Source organism: Haemaphysalis longicornis, unplaced genomic scaffold (assembly GCF_048455015.1).
Source record: "Haemaphysalis longicornis isolate Haplotype H1 unplaced genomic scaffold, Haemaphysalis longicornis Haplotype H1 scaffold_2, whole genome shotgun sequence".
NCBI classification, from domain to species: Eukaryota; Metazoa; Arthropoda; class Arachnida; order Ixodida; family Ixodidae; genus Haemaphysalis; species Haemaphysalis longicornis.
Genome location: NW_027526295.1, coordinates 203,983,432 through 204,007,177, shown reverse-complemented (window position 1 = coordinate 204,007,177; position 23,746 = coordinate 203,983,432).

The following is a 23,746-nucleotide window of genomic DNA, read 5'->3' as shown; positions in this document are numbered from 1 at the left end:
GGAGGAAACGACGCGGCGCCTGCGATCTTGGCGAGAGTTCCCAGCTGCGTGCGACCAAATGGAACAGCAACTTCGACGAAGCCTCCGACTACGGGCGCAACTGTATGGCCTTCTAGCGCAAGTGGAAGGCCACATCAGAGGAAATCAAGAGGCGACACCATCTGCAGTAGGTGTGATTCTCAAGCGAATCGGCGCATTCTACACACAGATTGAGACAGTGGATGGCGCCATTTTTGAGGAGATCCCAGACGACTTGCTAGAGAGTGAAACGTTAGACGCTGGAAAGTACCGCGACAAAATTGTCACCTTGGCGGCTAGTCTTCGTTTCAAGATGCAGGAATGCCGGTCCTCGGCGCCACGCCCGGCGACCGTTCATGCAATACCAACAGGCAAGAGCACATGCAAGCAAGCAGGCTCTATCATGCTTCGGCAGACTCCGGAAAACTGCGACCCACCGACAGCGCGACTGCCACCAGGCTCTATATGCGTGGACGATCCCCTCATTGGATTCGAGTTCCCTCCTGAAGAAGCAATGGAGATGCACCAGAATGAGATCTTCCGAGAAGCTTTAACTAGCACACGTATATTGGCTAGCAACGAAGCTGTTTTATTTGCCGCCTCGGAAGAAAGAATGGCTTCAGCGGAAAAATCCTTTTGCTCTCTTTCTGAAACCTCAAAAGAGCTACGACTTCAATGCAAAAAGCGGTCGGATATCTTTTCGCTCAAGTCCAAAATCATCCTGCACTCCAGCGAGGCGTCAAAGGATACAGGAAATCTTCGCGAGTGGACTTCTACAAAACTGACCGAGTCAAAAAGAGAATGCAAAAAGAAAGCACGTACCAGGAGACATCATGCCGTGCACAAAGTGAGGCGTCAAGGGAAAATTGACGCGCTGCATACACGGAACACAGCGGAAGTGACGACGCGAAGACTACCAGGGAGGAAAACACAAAGAAAAAGCAGCAAAATCACGCCCTCACAGAAGTTCCGACAAGTGCAAGAAAAGTTTTCGTCTACAGCAAATTTCTCTGCTTTAGAAAGCGTTCCTTCTCCTTTCCTCACAAATCGCCTCTGCCTAGCAAAACACCCTGGACAAATTGCAAGCAGCAGGTTAGGCGGTATAAACACCGATGGCGGAGAAAGCGCTCCGGAACGAGGAACGAAGAGGAACGAAGCTCGGAAATTTCCCCTGGAACGTCTCCCAAAAAATGCGGAATCATTGAAGGATAGAATGCTACTCGAAAAAACTCGTCCAAGACATCTGTAGACCTTGGCATGAACTGAATAGTTGAGATCGGCGGACGGGACAGAGTCTTGAGGTCCAACAATCTACGTTTTCCTTGCGGCACTCCACTCAAGCGCCCCGAACCCCGACTTTGCCGTTCCGAATCCACCTAGCGTCATCTGTCGGCGGGGGAGGCTGTTGTGACTTCCTCGTCTTCACCACTTCTAGCAGACGACGCCGATCATCATCATTTTCATCATGCTCTTCACGAGCTGCCGCATGCTCTCGTGGCTGCGTCGGCTCGCTCCACTTCTTCTTCCAGATTCCATTAAAGCCTCATCGGATCACGACGTGTCGCTCCGCTTTCTGAGTATCGCGCCGCAACTGGAGGACCCAGAGGTCCAACAATTACCGTACAGGCAATGCGTTTAGAAAACAAGGAAGGAGTTAAGAGAAACACTTCGAGAAGTTTGCTGCGGGGTTCGGGGATCTTGCTTTATTTCGCCATCGCACCACTGTCGCGTCATATATTTCTGACGCCACATTTACGCCCAAGGGCGAAGCAGCAACCATTTTTTTACGAGTCCTGCTGCCTCTGTAGCGTGGGTGGAGGCTTACGAGACACGGCCAGGTCATCGTTTCCGGCGTCTGCCTAGAAAAATAAATATCAAGGCAAAGCTCGAAACCGTGAAGGTCCAACGCCAGCGAAGCTGTATAGAAACACGAGAAATCCTCAACTACTATATGCTTCAGAGAGGAGAGTACAATGGGGTGATGTCGGTGCTGTACAGACAAAAGACGGAACCTTCGTCATTCCTTTACGTATCCTCCCACACCCAAATCTAACATCGGGAACTTTGTGCGACGCACTTTGCGAGGATGCAATGTGATCGACACATAGCGGCGTTGTCACACGGGCGAGAGACCAGTAAAAAACGAACACTTCTCACTCACCCCTCGTACCTATCATCTCTATCCGACCACAGGCGTGTAGTAGGCGTACGGACGAACCGCACTAACATGCATCGCAATGCTTTCATTCCTAAAACTACCAATGACTGTAACCTCCTTCTTGTTTCCGTTGTCGGTATACCTCATTTTGCTAGCTTCAAGATTGCTGTACGTGACTCCCTCATTCGACAATGTGCTTTCTTAAGTGCGCAGCACTTTGGCGCCGAGTACAATGGTTTGGCGACGGCGACGATGACGGCAAAGTCCGCGCAACAGTGTGAGCAAACGAGACACCGAAGGCAGAAAGAAAACGAAGGAGGAGCGTCTGGAGAAAGCATGAGAGGGAGGTTGGCATGCGCTGATATGGCGTCACCACCCAGCGCGTCGTAGCGACTCACCATGTCAGTCTGCCTTTCTCTCACACTTTCGCCATACGTTGACGCCGAGGAGTGCCCTCGCCGTGCACTTTCGCCAGGTGCTCCTGCTTCATTCGTGGATCATCCGAATCACGGGCCACTTGCGCGGGAGGTACAAACACGATTGCAGCAACGTACTCGCCGGCGGCGGTGCGCTGCGAGATAACGGCAGCGTAGCGCGTGCCGCCGTGCGTTCGCTGATCACGCAATCACGTCCTGAGGCACAGCAGCTGCTGTGACCGAGAAGACTGCAGTCCACGCGGCGCGCAAATTTCGCATTAGGAAGTATAGTATTCATCAGTTACATTTATGCACGTATGACAATTGTACCAACCCTTCTGTAAAGCTCCGGGCCTTGAAAGTATACTAAATAAGTAAATAATAATGCCTTTTGCATTACATATCATTGACAAAAATTGCCTCCATCTCCCCGCGAGGGAACCCTGGTGTGATGCGGCGCATCTGGAAGTTCAATTGCCATTTCCATTGGGTTGATTCCCAACATCGCATGAAACGTATTGGAGAACGCGTAGGATGCCTTCAATCACATACGGATGTTCTCATACACGGGACAATGGAGGCAATTTTACATTTTCATGCACATGCATACGCGAAATGAGAGAGTACACGTGTTTTAGCGGCTGTTGGTGGCTGTCTCCAAATCAGACAATGTGCAGTTTATCCAATGTTTACTCTGGAAGAGTTTGGGCAAGAAAAGGCCGGCATTCCCATCATTAGGCGGGAACCTCCAATAATTATTAGTCTATCCACGCAAAGTTTATGTTTCACTAGTGTGTATGAGCCAAGCGCTTTCTTGTCGTCCGTAACTTCAATGTGGATCTCTACATATTCGAAAATAAGTGCTTCACTCAATTTATGTTGGTAGAGTTGACATTAGAGGAGGGAGGTAGACATTCCTAGTATGCATATGCTCTGTCCGTTTTGCAAATGAGAGAAGGGCACCCTGCCGCACATCTTGGCAGGGTGCACAGAACTCAAGACCCCCCTCCTTCCCTTCCCCACAACACCCCCAGTCCCCAACCCCTTGAACGATGGGAGACCTTGTTGTCCAGCCCCGCCCTGCCGACTCAGCTCGCACTGACAGACAGGGGCCAGGATCTTCTGGGAACACATGGGTCCCGTAACTAGGGAACCACTCCGTCTGGTGCCAGCGTGCACCACTGATTGCTTTTTGGGCTCAGTAAAAATGGATTCCTCTTCTTCATACGTGGAAATTTAATTATTGGCCAATCCCAAACAACTGTACATTGCGTGACTGGGTATGAGCCAGAGGCTATTTCAAAGCGAAGCAGTAGTGTCCTCACTGAGCTTTCTCTGAAGATGGTGATGCATGATCGGTGGTGAAGTGAAAGAAAAAAAATTAAATCCGTTTCACTCAACATGAAACCTGTCGAAAGTGCCTGTTAAGTTCGGGCTCCTCATTTAATCATTGAAAGCCGCCGGTGGCTCATTTATCGGCGTCGCCTCCACTGGTGGCTGTCACGCGGCGTTCCTTTCATGCAACCGCGGGGACGCGAAGTTGGGGGCCGCCGAGTGAATGTTTTGAGCCCTTCCTTTTGTGTGGCAAAAGACGGGGGTGCTTAGCCCGAGTATCTCTGTTGGTATGCGGTCGGTCGGTTTTTGAGAATTTGCGAAGCCGGCGTCGGCACTGTTCGTTGATAGGTCGTTCGCCTCGAAGATGGTCGCCTGGGCTTGGAGCGTTTCTCCCCGTAGGGCAGACGGCGGGCAGCGGCGCCCCTTAGTCTGGGAGGAGATTAGCAACGACTCCTTTGTCCAGGCGCGCGCGCAGACGGGGCGCCTAGGCGAGGACGCGGGAAGATGTTAGCCGCGTGAACACCGCTCTAAGGCTTCGGCCTGGCTTTTGAGAAGATGCCCCCCCGTTCAACGAAATGGTGTGTCCACTCCGCGTACTATGAGTGCATGAGAGAGAGTGTTGGGTCACGTGACCGCAGGTGGGGATATGTGTGGGATTGGCTGGTTCCTGTGGCCAATCAATGGTTTGTATTAATTGTTTGGAAAGGCTTTTCGCTCTTTCTTGAACGCCCCCTTTTTGGAGGTGGGGTTTTTGGCATCAAAACAGGAGTGTTGGGTTTGGTCCAGGGTCGGTCGAGAGGGATCTAGCAGTATAGATCTCGGCCGAACAGGCTGCTGCTTGCAGAGAGACAATGTAACCGTCATTCTGACCTGATGTAAACTTGGAGTAATGCAAATAGTGTAAATAAACCTAATTTCCAGCAAGGAAGGCAGTCCTCATCCCTCACCCGCTTCAAGAATCGGTCGTGGTCATCGGAGCGAGTCGAGATCGTCCTCTCGGCTCGCGCAGCAAAGAACATCAATATTTCGTCTGCCTCGTTCACCAAGAAGATGGAGAGGTGAAATCTGACTGTGCATAGCAGTGATTCGCCTTAATAGGCTGTGGCGCCGTTATCCGCTAACTGCTACCACACAATGCAATTCAAATTTCCTGCTTTCGCAGTGCTCGCAGGCCCCCTGCCTGAAACTGCGTCAGCGGGAGTTTTGTTCTTTTTGTGCTCGCTTTTCCTCCCTGACGTACTGGAATTGCACTGTCGCTTTTTTCCCCTAATATCGTAAAAACCAACCTAACGAGCGTCCGTAGCTGGCGGGTATTCGTATATTTTGCCTCAAATGTACCTGCAGTTTTCTTTGCGCTGAACCACGCGGAAATGTATCCCAAGCGCCAGCGTTCACAAGGTTCGAACGCTTATGACTATATAAACCGCTTGTACTTCGAAGCATCTGTGGGACGCGGCGATGACAGAGCACCGTGTGGCTCTACTGGAGTCCAGCGAGCGAGCTACGGCGACAAGGCGAGCCCTGTGCTCTGCACTTAAAAACGCTTCCCTTGGCCGGAATCAAACTTGGGTCCCTCTCGTTACGAAGCCGGCTTCTATTCAATTGCACCATATCGACATGGTCGAAGCGAACGCCAAGCAGCAGGTACCGCCAAGGAGCAGCTACCGATTCGCGCCGTACACCCCAAAGCGAAATGTTAGGCCTACGGAGTGCGCACCCGAAAGTTGCTGTGGGTATTCTAGAAAAGTCGTGCGTGCCTCGAGATTACACATACTCGGAGTGTGGGATTGACCAACCCAACAATCCATCACGAGAAAGCTTCGCGTTCAACCATCGACGTAGTTAGACGGCGTGGTGCAAGATTTTTATAGCGAAGCTTTTTACGTCTACCCCACAAGGATTCGGTCATGACCGTTGGTGTCAACACAAAACTCCCGCTAACAAATAATAGAAGGTACTGGCACCGCCAGGTATAGAATCTTGAACGAATAGAGCAACGAAGCGAGAGCCCGTTCTCTCACCGATTGCGCTACCAGCCCACGCGGAGACGGGGGATAGACGGCGCACTCACCGAGCATATCTGCGTGTTTACTCCCTTCGTTATCGCTGAATGCCACGTGATCACGCGACTTCTCACGCCGCTTTGGCTCCTCCCACGGCACGTGTATCGGCCGTGTGCTCGCCTTGCGCATGCGCTAGGAGTTATAAAAATTAAAGGAAGCCCACACCAACGCATGGCATCTCACATCTCCTCCGTCTCTGCCGCCGACCTCGTCGCCTCCATCGGTGGCGGCAGAGACGGAGGAGAAGTGAGATCGTCTAACACCGGGTTTCAGCTTGCATTAAATTTATAAAAATAGTTTCCACTCGTGTGCTTCACCCATACAATTCAACCAACCACCGTTCATAATTTAACCTTAGCAAATAATATATCTTCGAGGTAATAAAGGGTGTGCTTAAGTAGTTTTAATTGTCTGTGCTTGCACTCTTTTTAGAGCCACGTGTGGGAATTCAAGTGACGTCGCATGGGTAATCGTTGTTGATGTCGTTTACAGCTTTGCTTTTCAACCACCTTCGCAGGGGTAGATTGGCGCGCATCTTTTGTTGACGGGTGGTTGCGAGAAAACTGTGCCGTCCTCGAGAGCTTCACTTTAAAAGAATTCACCCTGCAGGTCACCAGAGGTGGGCCTCTGATTGTCGCCTATCACCGGCAGCAGAAAGCAGAGTGAATCCGACCCTTAAAAGACAAAGTAAACTGATGTGTGTTCAACAGCCGCCCGGTATAACACCACGGACACATGCATAAACACGTCCAGGGGGCAACGTCTAAAAAATTATACGAACTGAAAGTAAAATGGATAACACTACTATCGTAGGCAGCTTGTACTTTAATACATATTGAGACTGGTAAGGAAAAGGGGAACACCACTAATATGGGTAGATAATCTGCAAACTGACGAATGCAAAAACTGGGAACTGCATCCGAAAGGTGCCTTTTTTCAAATTTTGTTAAAGGTTCGTGATCTCACACATGCTTCATCACACCTGACGCGATAATCGGAGCCCCAGAGTGCGTGACTAAAAAAATGACCGTTTAAGAAGCCTTCAAAGCTTGTTAGAGGTGTCAGAAAAGTACATCATCATCATAATAATCATCATCATCCCCAACATCATCATAATCGTCGTCATCGTCGTCGTCAAAATATTTTCTCATCACAATGTTTCTAATCCCGATTTCCCAGCCCTGGGACACCCCAGTGAACCAAATCTGCCATTTTCGGAAAGCGGACTCATTTTAAAACAGTAACCCTACCTGCAAATAAAAAAAAAAATGTCGAATGTGTTGTAAAGCGCTGTGAAAATGCGCCGAAAGGAAATAACACCAAACCGATTCTCAAGTTAATTTGAAAAAAAATGAAGTGAAAACAAAACGCTTGCTATTAAGGCGTGCAGTAACATTAGGTAAGCGAATAAAAATTTTTCTACCACTTCTACAGCGGCATTTCGGAAGAAGCATAGCCGGTTGAGAGGTGATTACGGTGCAGAATACGAGTGCCCACACGGTGCAATGGAGCACTTAGTTGTGGCCATCGCACTGGTGAGCTCCCATTTGCCTAAGACGACTTGCGCCCAGGGCTTGTCGGAGAATAAATGTTAATGGTGCGATGCAAGGTTCAGGAGTTCAGGCGCGTTTTGTAGGCCATTACACAAGGGAGATTGTGTGTCATGGCGACAACAGTGTAGAACTATCCCTTATGGAACCAAAAAAATGAGTTCGAGAAACATTCCACGGGGTTGTAGTTAACCCCACTGGATAAACCCCGTCACCCTTGCGGTGTTCCGTGCTGTGCTTATCTTCACACCTAAGCCAGTGTGCCAAGTGCTGCTGCTTTGAAGTTTTCGATGACCTGAACCACCGCAAAAATACGCGTGTTGTTTGACTCAAGCAAAACCTTTCGAAAAAAATTAAGGACGCTCACACTAATGCGTACGACTTGAATCCAGCGAAGCTGTCGCAACCGTAGCGTTTTAAGTGCGAATGCACTTCTTAAAGGGACCCTGCAACACTTGCCATCGACTACTAGTACTGTATTTTGGGATAAAGTCTATTGTCCCAGAAATCTCCTCCCGCAAGAATTATGAAAATCCGTTCACAATTAACGAAACTACGGGCGATGAGAAATCGCGCATAATCATTCCCTCTCAACTCGAGCGCGGACAAGGCGACGAAAGCTGCGCGCTCTCTCCCGGAGAGGGAGGCGGCTCGCGGCGTTCTCTTCGGCGGCCTTCGATATATCACATGCCGGGTAGTTTTCTCCTTTTCTCCGCACGCAGAGGGGCCTATTTCCGGTCTGGTGCCACAAAAAAGCAGGCATGGGTGCCTGCTCGCAAGTGCGCGCTCGGGCTGGTAGGGCGTTTTTGAAGCAATAAACGTTTGTAGTCGAGTGGTCCCGTTGAAAGGGAAGTATTGAGCTCATCACTCAAACTCCGCGCGCACTCAAAACACAAAATAAACGGCAAAACTGTGCCTACAGGTTCAGGCATAGAAGAGGTTCGTACACAGCGATGACGACGACGGAAATGGGAGAATCTAGCCGCGAAGTTGACCAGTGACAGCCGATCGGGCAGCCATGGCCTATGTGACGTCCCTTAGGCCATGCATAATGAGGACAACTGAAGAGAGAGCGGTTTGTTTTTCCGCGTCTTTCCCATCGATTTGCGCGCTCACCGCTTCACGTGCACGTCTAATATTTGGCTCAGGTATTCCTGGCAGTGTAATCTAAACGTCGCGCAGGTTTACTTGTACTGCTCAAAGAGTGTTGCAGGGTCCCTTTAAGGGAGCCTGAAGCGTCCGCCGCCGTCCGCATCCCGCCGCCGTCCGCATAGCAAGAGCTGCGGGTGCGCGCGCTCCTCGTCTTCCTTGGCAACGGGGGGAGATGGGCGCGCGCTGCCTGGCCGCTGACATGGCACATACCCACGTGGGGGATTGGCCAGGAATCTCCTCGTCTTCTTTGGCAACGGGGGGAGATGGACGCACGCTGCCTGGCCGCTGACATGGCACATACCCACGTGGGGGATTGGCCAGGAATCTCCTCGTCTTCTTTGGCAACGGGGGGAGATGGGCGCGCGCTGCCTGGCCGCTGGCATGGCACATACCCACGTGTGGGATTGGCCAGGAATCGGGCGTGAGAAGGGCTAATGCACCCGCTTAAAGGAGTACTGACACGAAATTTCAAAGCTGAGATCCGCTCTAGCAATCAAGTACAACGACAACACAAATAGGTGTCTGTGAATAAATGCATCTTTCTTTCTTTGTAGTTGTGTGTGTGTGTGTGATCTCTCTTTCGCGAACATTACCGAACCGCGCAAATTCAACTCATGCATTCGCACTTTCACATTCTTCCCCTCGGGGAAATGCGGGGAATTTTTTTCCTTGTTTTCGCCTCACGGCGTTGTTGAAGCATCGCCGCTACACGAGAAACCACAGCTGGATGTTCGTCTTCCTCTATCGAACAAGATTTTGCGGCGCACGTGAACGCATGGCCTTCCTTCGGGGCTCTCACTTATTGCTGCGGCCTCCTCGCCTTCCTCCGCCACGTCCCGAGCATGGGTCCCTCGCGCGCCTCCTTTCCCTACTAGCCTAACTCTCCCCTGCCGCCTATCTCTTCTCGTTATCACGCCGTTGCTCCGTGACGGGCGCTTGCGGGAGGGGGTGTGGTTTGACCTCTAGCCCTCAAGGGCAAAACTGGTCACCCCGCAAAGACTGCCCGCGTTAGCGTAGTGTAGCTTGCGCTACAAAAGTTGTTGGTAAGCGTGTTCGGAATGTGGTTGGCGTCCGGTAGGACGCTAACGCATGCTCCGCTGGCGTTCTCATCGTGCCAATTTCAACTTTCGCTAAATTTCAGTCTGAAAATGGAGTCAGTTTAGTGTCTCTACCCTCACAATGAGGGCTAAAACCACAGACTTTCTCGCCCTCTTTTTGGATTTTCACCCTCTTTTTGGGAACATGATCCAGCTATAGCTCTCGATTTCTTGTAAAAACACTGCGCTGAATTGAAATTACGAAGACGAAAGACAACGGAACAAACGATGCAGACTTAAGTCTGCATCGTGTGTTCCGTTGTCCTTCGTCTTCGTAATTTCAATTTAGCGTAGTGTTTTTGCGAGAAATAATGTACCAAATAGTCTAGAAGCAAGCTCTCTTTTAAAGCTTTTGAGTTTACACACCAGGTGTGAAAAGTTGGCGACATATTTGTTTCGACTAGGGTCTGGTCTCCGCCTCGCTCATGGAACATAACAGTTTTTCGGATTAAGGGTCCCTTATATGTTTTTTGCTTAAAGAAGCGCCGTTGATTCGTTCTACCATGAGCGAGGTGGATTGGATTACTAAACTAAAAGTGAAAGTTAGTAGTGCATATAGACTGCTTTGGGAATGGCTCATTTGTAACAATTTTATCTCTTGTGCGAGTTACCACATAGTTACATCTTTACTGTGTGATATGGAGATTGATTTCCACTATTTCTTGGCGATGGATTGTATGTCTAGCACAGTGAATCATCGGGAGAAAAATCTAATATTGGTGGCGTTCCGGCTGCCGTTGGGCCCAATTAAGGTAAATGCATTGAAACAGTTTTGAAAAGCCTTACTTATGCATTTACGTAAAACTTGAAACCTTCACTACACATGTCCCATGCAACACAATATTTAATTATGTCGAAAAACACTGCCTACGGTAGGAAAAGATATACATCGTTATCCAGGCAAGTAAATGCTTTCCACAGGAGGTTAACTTCGCGATGAAAGCTTCGCCATATAATCCTCATATGCGAACCACTCGGAATGTACAATCTCAGGGAGGTGAATAGGGAAGAGGATGACTTGTGCAAACTTGAGCCATTCCATTGCAGTCTGCCTCAGTGAATCCGCCAAGTTTGCGAAAAAACCGTGATGTATTTATTATTCCCGCAAAGAGTCATGCGGTCAGCGTATATATTTGCCAGTTCAGCTCTTAATGAACCAGCCTGGAAACGGCGCGGTCTCCTGAACAAGTCTTCCTGGATCCCATAGAGATAACCTTAATTTCCTGCGTTGCTGCAATCGGTAGACCGCGCTGGCCAGGAGGCGGGAAATGCATAGAGCAGGAAAGCAGATATCGACTCGCCGGCCTTTGTCGCACAGCGTCACTCACTCCGGCCACTTTAATACCCGCCGACATGTGTAGATGTTGTCCCACGGGGGTGTCTAGTCGCTGCGAGGTTAGTTCGTGTTCCCGCATGATGTAGGGCTAGATTCGCTTAGATCTCGGTTTACTTTGTCTGGACGTGTGAGCCAGCAGTCCACAACGGCCAAGCTTTCCGCTCCTTTCTTTGCATTGCGTGTGTCGCAAAAAAGTGTCCCCCGGTGTGTCAGACTCAGACTAACCAAAAAGAAAAAAGGTGGTGGAAGGAGGCAAACTGTAAAGTTATGCTAACAAAGTAAACAAAACATACTGAAACCCGACAAAGCGAATGCACACTGCGAAACGTCCGAACTGCAAACACAGCCTTGAAGGTTCTTCGCCTCAATGTGTGGCGGAAAGGTTCTTGACCCTGGTGGATTACGAAATGTAGACAGATGCATTTTAATTTGGGTTGTTTGCCAAAACCCCGTCGTCGACGCTTTCAACACTGATACGGCACCTTATTGTAGACCGGGCCTTGCTGCTCTGAAGCGGGTTTAGAGATGCGCAAAGATATTGTCCAGTAAGTCTGCGGTTCCCATTCGCCAGGGTAGCGGTTCTCAGCCATGACTGCCTCGGGAAACCATTTTGGACCTACGGAAGTTTTGGGCGACCCCTCGATGCAGGACATGATGATCGGTGTCATAATGTCAAACAATCCGCACTTGCAGCAAACGTCACCCACACACTTATTCAATGCATGCCTTTTTTGCTGGACGTCAAGGACAATGCGCGTCATAATGTTAAACAATTTTCTCTTGAATCTAAAAGTGTTCTAAACACCTATATGCTGCCTTTTCTGTGTCTGTTCTTTTCTTTTCTCATAGATGGCGTGTTGTGCAAAAAGCAGGTGTTAAAATATGTGCTACGCGGAGAAACTAACCGCACATGTAATGCGGTGAACCCATGTTTTGTTTTTTAATGGCAAGCACGTGCTGGCAAACATCGAGAAAATAATGGCAGGGGTACGTTTTGAGGGAGGCTTCGCGTGCCTCTCAAATGCTCTCACGGACTCCCTCCGGTCCGCGGACCCCAATTTGAGAACCACTGTCTCTGTGGAACGTCCGTCCATACGGTGCTCGGATTCTTCGTGGAGAGAATCGCGACCACGTGTATTTGCATTCGGCTCATTTTCTTCCAATCCTATGGCTTCAATGTTTACCGATGCGATAGCTTTCCTTCTACAATTTTGCTGCGTTTCTTAGCATAGGGAGTGTCTAACCATAATCCCCAGTCCCGCAAGCGTTTGTGACGAGCAGTCACGAACGCTTGCGTGCAGCATTCGTTGGACGTGACAATGGGGATAGACTGATTTGTCAAACTACGCAAATACTGACTTGCTGAAATATTTGCGTCCCAGTGAGGGCGAAACTGAGGCTTCTTTTGGGAAATCTGTACTCACTGGTTAGGCTTTCGGTGCTCCGGATAGTGTCTAGTAGAACTATTTGTGGGATACTGCATCTAGCAGCTGTTGGTGTTAGAGTTTGCCACCCCTTCAAGCTGCAGTGTGGTGCCCCCGTGCTCTTTTCGTGTTGTGATTTTTATGTATTTTCGTATTTTATTAATGGACTAATTGCTTTTTCTGAAATCAATAATTTGGGCGCTTGCCCCTGTTCATTTATATCTATTTGGCTGCAAACCTGCCATAGCTTTGCTTGTGCGGGTGTTCTTCCTCACCTTTTTTCTTGTTTTCTTTTCGGAAGCAGGGGGGGGGGGGTGGGGGGGGGGGGGGGGGGGGGGGGGGGGGGGGGGGCACGGAAAGCAATTGGAACTGGAGAACACACAAGGGGTAGGGAATCCGCTGGACCCTCCAAGAAAATAAACGATGGCTGAAACGCGGAGCTGTCTGGCGTGCGAAAATCAAATAGCGAAGTACAAGCGCCAAAGCCGCTGCAATCCAAGTGAAAGCATAAACTATCAATGTACAAACCGCTTCAGAGTCAAAGTCCCACCGTAAACGGTACAAGTGCAAACTGCCCTCGAGTCAAAGTCCAAACAGCAAACGAATCCCTCACGAGAAAGCATAGCGCCCCCCCCCCCCCTCCGATATGGGAGGGGGGGGGGGGTGCTATGCTCTCTCGTGAGGGTCTAACGACGGTCTGACGACAAATATTCGTCGTCAGACCGTCGTTGTCGTCCAAAATCCAAAGCGAACTCCCGCGCAACAAACCCAAAGGAAATGTTAAGCGATCCTAATGCAATGATGGCGCGATGGAATACACGTTGGCTTCGTAACGCAAGTGACCCAGGTTCGCTTTTGGACCACGGGGAGAGTTTTTTTTTTTTTATTTTCTTGTTTCATTATTATCACCATCATAATCATCATCATAATGTGACCGCCTACTGCGTAAAGCCGGCTTTTCCGCAGCGCGTTTTGATTATGACGCCACCATCAGTGAGACCGGGAACTCGGTCTCACTGAAAAATTGGTTTCTTGTAGAAAATTGGCCTCTTGAGATTGGTAACTTGGTCTCTTGTAGAAAAATGGCTACAAGATAGCTTAATTGCGATTCTAAACCAGCAGCATAACTGAATGACGGAATCTCACCCAAAGTACCGGGGTGACGAAGGTGTTGCGCAGCTGTGATAATAAATGCTAGTGAGATTCCCGACCGCTGGGGCTGTGTTTCTGAGACGGAGAATGACACAAATGTGATCGCATAAGGCGTCACTCTGCGACAGAGCGGTAACAAGACGAAGATAACACCAAATTAATAAGTCATGCTGAGTTTGACGCAGTCGTTAAGGAGAACGAGGAAAAATTCACTTGGGCCTGCTTAGACACTGTAAACACACCCCACCGTTTATGTGAACGTCTGAATGTGAATTTTGGGATGTGGGTTTCGAAACTATCACGAACGCCAAATGCGGAAGTTCGATCTGATTTATAAGTTCAAGTCAGCGTACCTTAGTAAAAGTGAAAGTTATGGGAACCTGACGTGCTGGTCGCAAATTCCAATTTTGGTTTTTTAGGCGTTGTCTTTCCCATACTTGTAATCTTGCCTCGTAGCAGAGGCACTTATCACTTTGGTGAGAAGGCTGCGCTGGCATTGCCCCTTTCACACTTTTCAACCAGTACGGGCCCTGTGTACGGCAGTATGTGTTTGTGTGTCTTCTCTTTCCTTTATGACTTCTTTGGCTGACTGTTAATTGTAAGCCGCCTCTATTGCTGTAATGAAATTTTGCACATGTTCTTTTGCGTGCTTTCTTTTCTAGTATTATTTTCGCCTTAAACTGGTAATTTCAGAACTATGAAATGTTCTCAGGCGAGTGCCCTTGACATGTGTTAAACAATTGCGTTCACCTCTAGCTTTTGCGTACATATTTTTTTATTCTCGCCATAATTATGCATGCATATACATGCACTTCATTCTGCTGCTACGTCTCTTCCACTTCGCAGATTTACAAATCAACTCGTACCCCCCCCCCCCCAATCACAACCCCGATGCATATAGAACCCTTACCCCCAGCACTTTCCTCTCGCATGCCTAATAACTATTTACTGGCGGGTTTTACTACTTGCGACTAAGGTTCATTTGTGAATTTTTGACCGAGTAAGGTGTAGCCGCATTGCTACCTTTTTTAACAGCGAAACTGTTTGAATCGAGGTTTGAAACTGTTTGAAACTGTTTGAACACGCTTGAATCTAGGCGCCCTACTTCAACGTTTATAAAACCACGTTGCCCTAGTCCACGTGAGTTCCAAGCAGAACATGGAACACATCTACTGGAACCTTTCGTCACTGTTACCGCTTCATTTCTTAAAATGCCACCAGAAGCGACAGTGGCGCAGGCGACAGTAGGTGACGAAGGGATTTTTTTCCGGCAGTGTATTTAATATTTCATGTCCCAAAAATCAAGTATCTATGAATTTTTTTTATAACGGTACACTGTAAATATACATTATGTATTAATTTGATGTCTTTAATTTGCGTAACGTCTGGTTGTTTTTCAACAAGACAACAACAATGTTGACACGTATGAACATTTAAACTGTACTTATACGTTTAGATTTGTATGTGAGTATATAAAACTATTGAGCATGTTTTGCTTCACTTTAGCCAGATGACTGAATCGAGTCACAGACAGACAGGCAGACAAACAGACATACAGACAGACCAAAATTTAGGGGTTTTAACAGCCCAAGAAAGACTATCGTCTTTAAAATATGAGCCAAAGCTCAAAAACAGCAGGTTTTGTTCCCGTACAAGTGAAATTGTCGCGCGGCTTTATACAGCAACAAAGGTACAAAATGTATCTTTCTAAATATACCACTAGTCAGCCGGTATTTTATCTCCAATATCCATATTCTTTCATTTTGCGTATTCTGATTGATATTTTAGTGTTCTTATTTCATTTGTCTATGACTGTAGATCCGGCAAACGATCTTCGTTGAAGGGTCTTACATACAGCGTACAAGCAGCTTGTACGGAGCTCACGTGAGTGAAGCTTGTATGACGAACTTTTGGCAAACTTCTGAATGAACTTTTCGCCTGATGTATTCGCTATGAAACTCACACTGATGAACGCTTCACAACATTTTTTTACATAGCGGAATTGTGGAAGCATCACCATTGTACTAATAAAAGCAACTGGAAAACAGTGATCTCAAGGCAAGAGTGATTTTCATTGTGGGAAGCACGAAAAAACCTGGCCATCTTCACTAACGTGAAAACTGGAGAGGGGCGAAGCATGCAGTGTATAAGTGTATTCAAAGATTGTAAGTCTATCTCTTCCCACTCGGCACGCGCTGAATTGAGCGCCGGAGAAGCGCCGGTGGGAGGAGCAATCGCGAGCTTGCTGAGGCGGTGGCGCCCTCTCTTGCGCTCAACCGGATTTAAGCAATTGAATGAGAGACAGATTGGCCGTAAGTTGTCTAGGTGTCCCACGCCGCGGCATGCTACAAAGGGCGCTTTACGGGAGGAAACCTGGCACTTGAAACCAATTTCGAGGTGGAATTTAGGAAATGTCTCTTATTAATGCCATTAAACCATAAATATTCCTTTATTCTAAATTATTTTAAATCACTTTAGTTTAAAGAATAACCGTTTTTATCCAATATACACTTGTTTTGTGACCAGCGTTTGACAATTTGATTCACAGTGACGACTTGAGACGACGAGAGGAGACGCCGACGGGAAGAGCCCCTAAGGTGCTCTGCCCCTAAAACCTTATTCTTTAGGAGCAGCAACGCCCTTCGAGAATACTTTTTTTTTTCAGCAAACGAATAGCGACCATGACGGTATGTACTCGTGCACAGATTCCTTCCCCTTCTCGCAACCAACAACATACCGTACACCATAAAATCTCTTTTTTACAGTCTATGAAAAAATCTTGGTTGCACAAAAATTGTAGTGCTTTCTGCTACTTTGCACTATTATGCCTGAGTCGCGGATTGATGTTGCTCGTAGCTTACGCGCTGGCGTACTCATGCTCATCTCATGTTGATGACCCGCCTGAATGGCCCTGTTCCGTATTTAGAGTGCTGCTTCACAGAGCGTCGCAGGCACTGAGCCTGCGTTTCTCCTCTTGCTCTTATCCCCCATTCATCATGCCTGCTCACTTTATTTTCCATTTTCCATGCTCACCAGAAGACATTCCTTGATGCGGAAGAATCGTTTTTGAGCAACCAACTCTCATTTTCCTGCGTCCTTCGTTGTCGGTCATTTTTCTCTCGGTGCTCTTCCCTACGACATTCATTTTTTTTTCAAGCTTCATAAACCCAACTTTCTCCCTGGATAAAAACAGATAAGCTCTGGTTCAATAAAATCGTATAGTAGCAAAAAGAATAGCGTCGTACGTAGCTACACAATTTCTACGTTCCGAGTGACACAGTGGGTTTTCCAGCTGTAAGTGTACTTTGCGCGCACCGGCTTTACTTCCCGTCCAGGTAGACCCTAGGGCCTTGGAAGTGCCCATGATTTGGCTGCAGCCCCATGACCATCCACGTTTCATTCCTTCGCACACTTGCTATGGCCAGGAGGATATGCTAGCCGACGAGCCACCGCCCCTTCGCCGTTATTTTCTTGTTTTATTTTTTCACTACACGCACTGTTCATGGCCACCACGTGTCGAGCATTGTTCGTAGCACTTATGGCTCAGAAGGTGGTTCACTTATGACGGAAAAAATTGTTACCTTTTCTCAGATTCGTTTATACTCAGTGGGATGACTTACTGCTTTTCCGGCTCCTCCGCGCGCATGTCCCTCTGTGCGTGCGTGCGTGATTGAAGTGGTTTACAGAATGCGTACATTCAGCACACGCAGTTTACTGGCCGGCCAAAGAGATTATGATGGTCACTCTTTTTACATGACCACAAGTGAGAGAGCATGGTACAGCGCCTTATTCTCTGAAAGATTGGAATGAAAATCTGTCGCCTTGATGGGGATACGGCGAAGACCTCTCATATCTGCGCTATGGAGAGAATTCTTATATTGCACACAGCACACTCTTGTATAAAGGTTTGAAAACGCTCGGGCTCATCGACAGATACGAGGTAAAATTAAAGCTACGTAATTCAGGGAAGCAGAATAGTGCACAGCGCATTCTGATCTAAAAGTTTAAATTACGTTAGTCCACCCGGTCAAAAGATGAGCACTAATATGTGAGCTTTCATTATGGGAGGAATGCTGAAATATAACGGGTTGTCACCTAAGAAGTCTGACTTACATTCGGCTATGTCGAAGGAGATTCTGCGCATTTTTTTAAAGCTATATGTGGACGAGGGAAGGCGGATAGAGCACGGCGCATTGCCTTCTAAAGAGTTCAAATTACATTGGGCTGCCACGACAGAGAAGCTTCACGGTTTTTTTTACTACGTTACTGTGGGAATTCCTGTTGCGCATGGCGTAGTAGTCTGTGAAAAGTTCAAGTTACGTCGGGTCGACTGGTCAGGGCAGCTAAACTAATGTCGCTTTTTTCTGCGTCCTTTTTTCCCGCAGTCATGTACACAATTGACAACGGAAGCCGGAACCAACATGGAAAGACTGGCATCAAGAAAGATAAAGTGTTGAGCTTGAACTCTCGCGATGAAGCTGTACGGTTCACTTATTTTACTTCCGCATTGAGATTGCTGCTGTCTTGAATGCTTCCTGATTCGTTCTACCTACACGCACGACCATCATTGTGACATATATCAGAGTTTTTTCTCTTCTTCTTTTTCTTTCTACCACGTCTCCTTCGGCTTTCTTTTGCTCTCTAAAGCTTATAGATAGAGAAGAAGGAAACAGAGTGGACGATGCTACGCTCGTACAAAGGCACCAGTAACCCAGTCTGCGATCTCCGACGCGGGAAGCTCCAATTTCGAGCTTAATCGGCTTATCAGGCGCCTCCTTTTCGGCGCGTTGAGCCGCCCTAGGCTCCGGTCGTTCAAGCTGAAGTCAAAAGAACCGACCCCACCAGCCTAGCTTTTTCCTTATTTTATCTCACCCAGCTTTCTACTTTCACGTCTTCTGTATTACGTCGCGCTGCCTTTGTCTGAATTTCTTTACGTTCTTTTCCGATGAAAGCTACCGATGCGATTAGGTAACTAGATAGCAAGGCAGGCAACTTGTTATTTTCCCTCTCGTACAGAATACCATTGTTGAGAATGTGAAAGCTCACGTAAAAGTCGCCTTATTTTAGCCAAGTTCGCCGTAACTGTTTCTTTGCTCGAACGCAGCGCTACTCTGGCGACAAGTTTCACATTATTACAGCAGACATGGTAGCTCCTGGAAGCGGGCGCCCTTGGGTGCTCTACGCAGTTCCGAAGCTTATCGCGCGGACAGTGAATGCTATGCCAGGTCCGGTTCGTTTTAAATCTCGCTGGCATCAATCGCTATGTAATTTAAAGCAACATAGAGAGAGCAAATATCTGGCTAACTAAAGCAAACACAAAAGAAGCTATATGAATCGGGGTATGCACTTCTGAAAAGGCATTATGTGCAGCCTTGTACCTCACTTATGAATCTGAAGGGTGCAACTTCTTGTGGGTTTAGTTGGCACAGAGTCATCAGAGCCTCCTTTTTAACGATGTAAATAATACGATAAGAGGCTAGAGATGCAAGCGGAGTAAAGGAGGGGGGTGTAAAGAGGAGGTTGTCTTGACGTTGTGTTTTGAGGTACGCTGGGTCATACATACCTCCGCAAAGTTGCCGCGGCTCACTCAAACTAACTCACAAATTTATTTTGGAATCACCACTCACTCAAAGTCAGACTCACTCCTGAGCAGCACATCTTCCTTTACTTAAACTCAAACTCAAAGTGAGCCCAAAACTCAGAACTCACTCGGGCTCAAAACTCAAAATGAACTCAGAACTCCAATGTACTCAAAAGTCAAAATTAACTCACAACTCAAAAGGGACTCAAAACTCAAAACGACTCAAAAACTCAAAGTCAAAATTGAACTCTCTCGGACTCAAAACTCACTCGGACTCAAAACTCAAAATGGACTAAACTCAAAATGGACTCAAAACTCAAAATGCAGTCGCAACTCAAATTGAACTAAAGGTCAAAATGGACTGAAAACTCAGGACACAAATTTTATACTCAAAACTCAAAATGGACTCAAAACAAAAAATGAGCTCAGTACACAAAATGGACTCAAAGCTAACATCACACAAACCTCATAATGGACTCAGAAGTCAAACGGGACACAAGCTAAAAATGGACTCAAAACTGAAAATTTACTCACAACTCAAAAGGGACTCAAAACTCAAAATATCTGAGAACTCAAAATGGAGTGAAAAGTCAAAATGAATTCTGAACTCAAACTGACTCAGAATTCACTTGCGCTCAGAATTTACTCGGGCTCAGATGGACTCAGAATTCATTACCATTCAAAGTTTTAAAATTCACACGTGTTAAAAAAATTGGCTCCAATCCACGCTGTGAAGGTTGTTGGAAAGCAAAGCTTTAAACAACACCTACAACCATTGCCCATGCGACGCAACTTGAAATATATTCACACACGTGGCTCTACAAAGAGTGAAACCAGAGATTCTGCTAGCCGTTACCTGGAGTTCACGGGGGTGGCGTTCGAACGCAGCAGCAGCCAGACAGTTTCGGGTCCCTTTCCCTCCCTCAACCTCCGCCCCCCCCCCCCTCAAAACCTATTAGCTTAGCTTCGCGTCGGCCACGGCCGGGCTACAGCGGCGGCGTTCGCCGCTGTATCCCGGCCGTTAGTCGGGGGCAAGAAAACGGAGCTGGACGTCTTTCGAAGAGTGAGAGCGCGAACCTAGCCATCCTGGTGTGCTAGCTTGGAGCTACACCACCGCGCGACACAATCGCAGACACTGAAACGCTTCGGCATGTGAGCTTAGTGATTCCCATTTATACCGATTTAAACTAGTTAGTTTAGTAAGTTTCAGAATTGCGAGAAAGCTGAGGGAACTCTTATAGTCGCTATTTATCAGAACCACTTGCTCCTTTCGCTTTTTGTAATAACTGTTAAAGTACAACCAAATTGTTGTTTACCAATTTCGAAAACGGAGGCCCGTTCGTTGCAAGCAGTGCGCATAAGGTAGCGTTTATCTAGTGGCCAGGTGTCTGTATGTGGTTTGTACATTTTGTTTTCCCGCCCTGCAAACCAATCCTTAACGTATGCTTGCCGTGTGACCACTTAATTCCGTCGGGTGCGCGTTACCCTGGAGCGGCTGTCGACCAAGTTAATCAAGCCGTGCGAAGGGAGTGCGCAATGGACACGAAGCTGCGCCAAAACAGGTCCACAACAACATTCGCTAAAACTGGCGACAAAGCCGTACCGCCGACGACGCTGCGGGCCAGCAGGAACTTCCACGCGGGGAACCCTGGGTAAATTCTCCGCATTATCTCCAGTGTGCTCCGTGACTGAAACCCTCCGCCCCGATTCCCTCCCCCATCCTGCCGCCGCCACCGCCACGTTGGTTTTCTGTTGTTCCGCAGGCCACGAAAGAACCGTTGCCTTGTGGAGCTAGGAAGCTTTGTTTTCAAATCATTCGGGTGCCGATTTGTGTGCTCAAACTCTTGCATTCGGTGCGGCATGATAGCGCAACTACTGTGAAGTCGGGAGGAATTTTCGCTGCAGACTTAATGCAGCCATACCTGCTGGTCATGATGATTAGCGCTGCTTGCAAGCAATTGTGCGCGTTTATTGGACACCAAACCCTTGATATAGGCTGCATGTTTGTGTTCATGACAGATGGGGTCCAGACTCGATGGTGTTCGATGGGTCCAGACTCGATGGGGAGAAACAAATATTGGGTGAGGGGACGTGCGCTCACTGCTGAGTTCATTTACAGCGAAGCCGCTTAGGGTTACGGTTCCGTGCATTCTTGCTCTGCATCCCGAAGAAAACGCCTTTTGTCAAAGCAAACTGTACCCGCGAGTCCGAAGCGTGAGGCGTTCATGGATGTGCCTTCGGTTTTTTAATGCGTAGCATTCTTAGTACCTCGCCCCCCCCCCCCCCTCCCCCAAGGAACGTGTAATATGCCGTGCATGTCCACAAAATTGTGGAGATTCCGGCAATGCACCCAGTGGTCATTATAATAGCGTAAAGGCCCGTTCACACTAGCGACGAAAGCGAGCGAAAGCGATGGAAGCGACGGAAATTTCTGTCGCTTTCGCCGCCCTTCATCGCTTTCGTCGCGCGACGAAAGCGATCGGTCTCGACCAAATTTTGTCGCCTCCGTCGCGCCGTCGCTTTTGAAGCGGAAGCAGGAGGCGAGGCTTCCTGACGTCATATCATGCCAGAGCACCCGGATGCTGTTTCTCAACAAGCGGCGAAGCTCCCGTGAAGTCTCACTCCGAGCGCGGGACAATAACAAGAGGAGGAGGAGGAGGAGGAATAAACTTTATTTATGCGAGCCTTAGGTGCTGCTGTCTGGGCACCCGCCTGGTGGGGGGTTTCCTCTAGTCCGGGATACCCTGGCCTGCACTGGCCACCCGGGCCCTCTCTACCAGGCTACGCTGGGAGGAGAGGTCGGAGCTGGTCAGTTGTGCCACCCACTGCTCGTAAGTAGGTTGGAGATTGGGAGTAAGGGACGGGGTTTGTTGACACCCCCATACCAGATGGTATAGGGTGCCAGGATGGGGGCAGTATTTGCAAGATGCGGGGTAGAGGGTGGGGTACATTGCATGGAGTAGGGTATTGTGGGGGTAAGAGTTTGTTTGTAGTCGCCGGAGTATTGTACCTTCGGTTCTAGATAGGTTTGGGTGGGGTGCTGGGTATTGTTGGCGCCCGCGCCGGTAGTGGGCGAGTATATCGGCATATTTTCTCAGGGGCGTGGGCTTGAGGATGTCGCCATCTTGAAGTTTGTCACCCTCTCGGGAAACGGCCCGGTGTGTATGCGCGCGGGCGGCGGCGTGTGCCGACTCATTTCCTTTGAGGGCTTCGTGGCCACGTGTCCAGACAATCTGTAGTTCAGGAAGTTGCTTAATTTGTTTTAGTATAGCCAATGCTGGTAAGGATATTCGTCCGATCAAGAAATTGCGGCATGCAGCTTGGGAGTCTGTCAGTATTACTGTGTAGTTTTCGCAAGTGGTGGCAGCTAGGGCGATAGCAACTTCTTCGGCTGTTTCTATAGATTTTGTAATGGTCGTGACTGCGGTTAACTCTTTTCCGTTGGCGTCGGTCACACTGGCAGCGTGCGCAGATTTGTGGGGGTATGGAGAGGCGTCTGCATAGCGACTGAAGGGGAGGTGGTCATACTGCACATGGATTGCTCGTGCTCTTGCTGCTCGTCGTGCCTTGTTATAGGTCGGATGCATATTACGTGGGATTGGAGCCACTCTGATGTGTTGTCGAATTGGTCCGGGGATGCGTGTCTTCTCGTCTGGTTGTTGTGGGGTCGAATACCCTAGCCGGCGGAGGGTCGCTCTTCCCGTGGTGGTGAGTTGGAGGCGTGTGAATTGAGAAATTCGGTGCGCTTCTTGGATTTCTTCCCACGTATTGTGGACGCCCAGTTGTAGTAACTTGCTTGTTGCCGTTTTAGGGGGCAATCCTAGTGCGGTTTTGTAGGCTTGCCGTATCGCGGTGTTCAGTTTGTTTTGTTCGGAGGGTTTCAGGGCTAGGTAAGGAGCCCTGTATGCAATCCGGCTGATAAGGATGGCTTGGATTATGCGCAGAGTATCTGATTCTTGGAGGCCAAATCTTCGGTGAGAAACTCGATGGATAAGATGCATTAATTGTGAGAGAGTACGTTGGAGTGGCAAAATTGTTTGGGCACCCGACCCGTCTTTAGGAATAGTGAGTCCCAAAATTCGGAGGTGGGGGACGTTAAGAACGGGTTGATTATTGATGCTGAGTTCAGGATCCGGTATAGAGTTGGCGCGCTGTTTAGGTGTTCGTTTACACAGTGTAAGTAAGGCGGATTTTTCTGGGGCACATTCCAACCCCCGGGCTTGCAGGTATTGTTGTACTACTTGGATGGCACTTTGGAGGGCGTCTTGTTGGTCACCTATGGAGCCCGTAGGAGTCCAGAGTGTCAGATCGTCGGCGTATAGGGCGTGTCGCAGGTTGGGGATAGTTGTCAACAGAGGAGGTAGATCTTTCATACCGATGTTGAACAGTAATGGAGATATCACTGAGCCTTGGGAGGTCCAGAAACTTACGCTCGTAATTTAAGCCAACAATAACAAGAAAGGC